This window comes from Fukomys damarensis, unplaced genomic scaffold (assembly GCF_012274545.1).
Source record: "Fukomys damarensis isolate Sample0158 unplaced genomic scaffold, DMR_v1.0_HiC HiC_scaffold_21, whole genome shotgun sequence".
NCBI classification, from domain to species: domain Eukaryota; kingdom Metazoa; phylum Chordata; class Mammalia; order Rodentia; family Bathyergidae; genus Fukomys; species Fukomys damarensis.
This window is the reverse complement of record NW_022900933.1, coordinates 9785737-9791721: the sequence shown is the minus strand read 5'-3', so window position 1 is coordinate 9791721 and position 5985 is coordinate 9785737. Positions and strand designations below refer to the sequence as shown.

Genomic DNA, 5985 nt, shown 5'->3' with positions numbered 1-5985 from the left:
GTTGTAGATGAATCTGAGCCCCCCACCCAGCAAAAACTGATTCTGGCTGAGGTGAAACTTTGTGGGACTCTCCACATTTGATGTCTACAGATTCAACTCTGAATGATTGATTTCTGAGTTTCTGCCAATCTTGAACACTTACTTGCTTGTATGGATTCTTTTTCAACTCAGTAGTATCCAGCTCCTAGCAACTTTCCAGATGTAGTTCCTGGAACAATGGGCCTGGGACCATGTAGTGAGAACCCACTGCGTTTTTCTCCCTTCTGCTTTTTTTTCATAAATAAAAAAAAACTATTTCAGATGTGACAGTGGGAACCTTCTAAGCACTGACTTTCTATGCCTCCCTTTTTTCTCATTCAACTTTGTTTTAATGGATCTCAAAATTCTGTGTCAGATTTTTTAGTCAATTTGTTTGCATTAAAAGTAGATTTTTAAAATAAATTAAAACCATCACACACATACACACAGCTAGTCAGTCCACCAGTCTCCTTTCCTTCTAAAGATTTTATGATGCACCAATATCAATAACTAGTGTTTTACTATGAAATTCAAGCGGCCAATGGAGACAAGCAGCTCTGAGACTACTCTTCCTCCACTGATGAAGTTGGGGTGACAGGTGTCGAGTAATACTCATTTAACCTTCTGAACTTCTTAGGCAGACTTGGTGGCCTTGCTGGCTCCCACAGCCTTCTTGTCCACTGCTTTGATAACTGCCACAGCTACACAAACAGCAAAGCAACCCAGATGAGGACCAGCAGACAAGCTCTCGATGTGCATGGGCTTGCCAGGAGCCATGGCAACAATGAGAGCATCAGCAGATTTCAGGAATTTAGGATTATCTTCCAGCTTCTTAGAAGAATGGCGATCAAGCTTTTCTTTCAGCTCATAAACCTGCAAGCGATACGAGCTGTGTGACAAACCAGCACAGGGGCAGAGCCACCTCTGACCTGGCCTGGATTGTTCAAGACAGTAACCTGAGCAGTGGAAACTAGCGGCTTCTCTTTGGTGGGTCATTTTTACTGTCAGATCACCAGCAATGTTAAAACAATGAACATTTTTGACAGCAATGATATTAACATTGAAGCCCACACTGTCCCCAGGAAGAGCCTCCACTCAGAGCTTCAGAGTGTTGTCAACAGACTTCACTTCAGTTGTGCCATTTGCCTGGAGCAAAGGCAACCACCATGTAGGGTTTGAAAACACCAGGCTCTCTGCAGCCCACATGGGTAATGCCAATGCCACCAGTTTTGTGGACTTCTGGAGGGGCAGGCATAGGCACTTCTCAGTCGGATGGTTGGCGGTAGAATGCAATCCAAAGCTTCAAGCAGTGTGGTTCCACTGGCAATGCCATCTTTGTGGGAAACCTTCCATTCTTTGGACATGGCTCTAGCATGTTGTCACCATTCCAACCAGAAGTTGGCAAAAATGTGTTGGGTTGTAGCCCATTTTCTTAATTTAAATGCTGACTTCCTTAATCATTTCCTTGTATGTTTTCTGGCTATAGGGAAGCTTAATGGGATCCATTTTGTGAAGAGCAGCAGTTAGTTGCTTCACACCCCATGTGTATGCCAGAAGGCGTGCTCACAAGTCTGCCTGTTCTTGCAGATACCATCTTCAGATCCACCATAACCAGCAGTGACAATGGGGACAATGTTGTCAGCCTCAGATAGGCCTGTAATCGTATTTCTGATTAAGTCTCTCTCTCCTGGGGCATCAATGGTATTCACATAATACTTGCACGTCTCAACTTCCCACATGGAGATGCTCAGTTGAAAAATCATGTTGTTCTTGTCTTCCAGGTGGAGCTGATCCAGCCAGACAGTTCTGGTCCAAAGTCAAGGGGCCATGTCTGGTGACAGCGTCCTTGCTGGCTAAGTTGCAAAGTGGTATATGAAACACATGGCAAGGGACAGGAGGCACCTCCCTCCTGCTCTTAACAACTACCCCTCCCATACTGTGCATAACTCTTAGTGAGACTTCCATCTGTAGTGTTAGGTCTTCTCCTAGCACATGCCTGCATATACATACTTGTATGCAACTCACCCAGGCACACACAAAACACTTGAAAAGCCAGACCAACCAGATACTCTCTTCAGGAATGTAAATCTTAAATAGATGGACCCAAGGATGGAAAATGGTTGTGGAATGATCTGAAGTGAATCTCCCAATGAGAGTTCCCAAATTTCTCCCCTCCAACCCCCCAGTTAGTAGTAGCCCAGACTGGCCTGGGTCTCATTATGCATCCTAGGCTGTCCTTGACCTGGTGGTGATTCTCCTGCTTTAGCTTTATGAGTGCTGGGATTATAGGCGGTGCTACCACACTTGTTCAGATTAGCTATAGGCAGATCCTCTGGTTTGTAACCAAAGACCTTATCAATATAAATCTTTACTTACTTGAAATCACAACTGTCCAGGATGGGCAGCAGTCATTGAGTTGACAAAGTCCTTCCTGTTTGCATCCTAAGACTGCCCAGGGAGTGCTGAAGTGAAATTATCCTTGTGATTGTCTGAGTATGGATTGGCAGTCATTCTTATGCTCTTTCCTCTTCTGGTTTGACCTAGATTTGGCCTTTGGACATTCCATTCCCCCTCCAACCTCTAAAAGCTGCCTCTATTTTACTACCTGCTTTAGCACTAAAACCTTTATTTTTATTTTTTGTCCCTGCTAGCTACTGTATAATTTCTGCTGTATGTTCAGACAAGGTTTCTAGTCTTCTGTACTGTGGATTTACCATTTTCTGTCCCCCTCATCCATAGTCCTTAGGTGGTAGAGTTGTGACAAAAGTTTAAACTCTGAGGTTGGGACATCACTGGGTAAAGATCTCACCTCCACTACTTGTGCTTGGCTTTGGCCAATTACCAAATCTCTCTGAGCCCGTTTTTCTTGCTTTATTTTTATTTTTGTTTTGAGATAGGGTTTCTCTTTGCAGTTCAGGCTGACTTTGAACTCATTATGTAGCGCAGGCTGGCCTCAAACTCATGGTGAACCTCCTGCCTCAGCCTCTTGAGTACTGGCATTATAGGTGTGCACCACCATGCCCAGCCTTCTGAGCCCATATTTTGGTACAGAAATAAATGCTATTCATGGCCTCAGAACTTCAAATTTTTGTCCACATACTGGTATTGTTGTGCATTGAAGATAAAAGGTCTTGGGCTAACCAGAGTGGATAATTCAGTGAAAAATGATTCGTTTCTTGGGGAAAATGACCTGCATGAGCTCTAGAAACGATAAACTTACAAGTGTCATCTTTTACATGAGTTGTCACAAATAAAGAAATGAGGGTCCAGAGTTCAGTCATTTGACTGTGAATGGAGCTAATTAGTTAAAAAACCATATCTGAAATTCAGCCCTGTTAATTCCCAGCCCAGACTCTGGAAAGCACATCCATAATTAAAGTTGCCCTAGATGTCATGTCTGCATGATTTTTTGATCCGTTAACTCAAGTGCTGAGTTCTGTCTCTGGAGAGATTCTGCCACCTATGATGGGATGCTAGTAAAGGGCTTCATGAAGGGGGGGAGAGAGAGATGATAGCTTTCCCATCATAAATAATAGGCTAGGATCCTGTTTACTTTAGTTTATTGAAGCCGGAAAGTATGTTTTCTGTAGCTCAGTCTAAGGCTCCAATTGTCTGAACCTCTCTATTACTTGTGTATTAATGATACTTGTGTCTCAGGCTGCTGAAGGCTAAAAACTAAACTCCCCTTCCTTAGGCTGAAGTTTCCTGCTAGAAGCTAGCCTAGAACCTTCCTAAATATCTGTAGTCTCAGTGATTCTTTTTTTTTCAGGTCTTCCAAATCCAGCCATCAGGGATAATTAGTAGGCTATCCTTAGAACATGGCTGGCCTGTGTCTGACCAGGGAATTGAGACCTGCCTATGTACTCTGGTCATTCCAGCCTTGCACACTTGATTTGGCTAAAAGGTACATAACCCCCAAAGAGCCAGCTGAGCTGTTCTGTCAGCTTCTTATCACTTACCAGTCTGGGCAGGCTTCCCAGGCAGGGGGAGGACTGCTGAGTTACATCAGACATAAATGGATCGATATAAACCAATTCCTTCACAAAAGAAAATCTAATTAGTCACTCTGCTGCCTGAATCAACAACTTCTCTCTCCTAGCATTGGAACATATTCCAATTCCTGCATACAACTGCATTCTGACTTCTATTAATGGAAAATACATAGCCATTTTGTTATTGTCAAGTTTGTTTTCTAAAGTACAACCCCAAATGAAAACTTTACCTTGGTCTTAGAAGAGTTTCCATAGTTTAAAGAAAAGGCAAGCTCTATGTTAGGAAATAGAATAAGTTCACAAAGGTAATGCTTTAATCAGAGGTGGATTCTTACTTGGCTACCTTTGCAAAGGGAGATGTAAAATAGAGGGATGACAGCAAGGGATGTGGTTCCCTGGAACCCCTAGAAGATGTTGCAGCCCAACTCTACCCTGAAGGAAGAATAGACACTTCCCAAAGGCTTTTTGTACTCACAGATGCTTTGTATCTGTGACCCAGTGACATCAAAGGCTACCTGTCAAGGGAAACTTACTTTTTCATACATTCATCATTCATCCCTCCTCTCAGCAATCAGGACCATTGTAGGGCACTCATTAGCACACTAGCAACTCAGATGTTCAGGAGAGCTATCTTTGAACACAGTTTTGCAGATAGTTGAGTCAAACTGGCTGGGCTCAAATCCAAGTTCTGCCATTCCCAAGATCTATGACCTCGAACAAGTTACTTCTTTAGGCTAATATTATATTTCCTTCCTTAGGCACAGAGTGCCCACTATTATTTTATGTACAACTCTGGAATAAATATTTCTGCCAACTGAACTATGACATAACACTTACTGTGAAACATCACTTTTGGAGCTGTTAAGATAAAAAGCACATCACAATTGAGGAAATAGGATAGCACCTACCTACTTCATGGTACTGATGTGAAGATCAAGTAAGCTAATTCATATAAATGCCTAGCATTTTGTCTGCTACAAAGTAAGCCCCAGTAAGTGATTATTATGATTTTTATAACCAGAAGGTGATAATTTGGGTAATTCCAGTGAATCATTTAACCCTCTGTACTTTATTTTCTTCATCTTTAAAATGAATGAATAACCATATGGTCCTGCCACCCAGAATTAGGAGGAAAAACTAATTAAAGAACATTTTTAGGTTCTTTGTAGCTCTAAATGTGAACCACTATCAACTCCTTATGCTACTCATCTGTGTCTGAAAATGGAGAAGGAAATATATTCTGTATTTTTTGTTTATGAATTAATTTAGTTGGAATTCCAAGGCCAGTTTGAACTTTTACCTTGAAGTATTTATATTTTTATTGCAATTATTAAAAAAGAGCTTTTAATCCTAGAAAAAGACAATGAAGGCAACAACACCATGAGGCCCAACAGAGCAAATCAGATAGGCAAGGCAAGAAATTAAAAGGAGAAGGTGAAAAAGTAAAAAGAGTCAGCAAAAGGCCAATAACATGTCAATAATAAGTCAGTACATATCAGTTATAACCAGCAATCTCAATGGCCTCAACTCACGAATCAAGAGAAATAGTCTGGCAAAATGCAATAAGAAGCAAAATCCAATAATATGTTGTATACAAGAAACACACCTAGTGCAAAAAGAAGCCCATAGCCTGAAAGTGAAAAGATAGAAAACAATTCTCCATGTGACAGGAGCCCAGAATAAAACAGGGGTAGCAATCTTATTTGCAGACAAAGTAAATTTCAAACCAAAATTGAATCTAGTACTATTGATGTAGGACAGTACTGTATCATACCTCAATGAATGTAAAATATCTGGTACCTGCTTTATGATACATAGTAGGGACCATGCTTTATCAGAGCTACATTTAATGATATTACTCTAGAATGTTCTCTTTCCAGATGATGATTACGAGGCTAATAGAAAAAATGGTGCCAGGTACCACAACAGCAACAGAACTTTGCTGTTGTCTGGATATTATTCTTTTCTTTGTTTT

At 41.3% G+C, this 5985-nt stretch overlaps 1 pseudogene; it reads right to left on the bottom strand.

The window, feature by feature from the left end:
- Positions 1–630: 630 nt before the first annotated feature.
- On the bottom strand, positions 631–1781 carry LOC104877210 (annotated as a pseudogene).
- Between the last annotated feature and the right edge of the window lie 4204 nt (positions 1782–5985).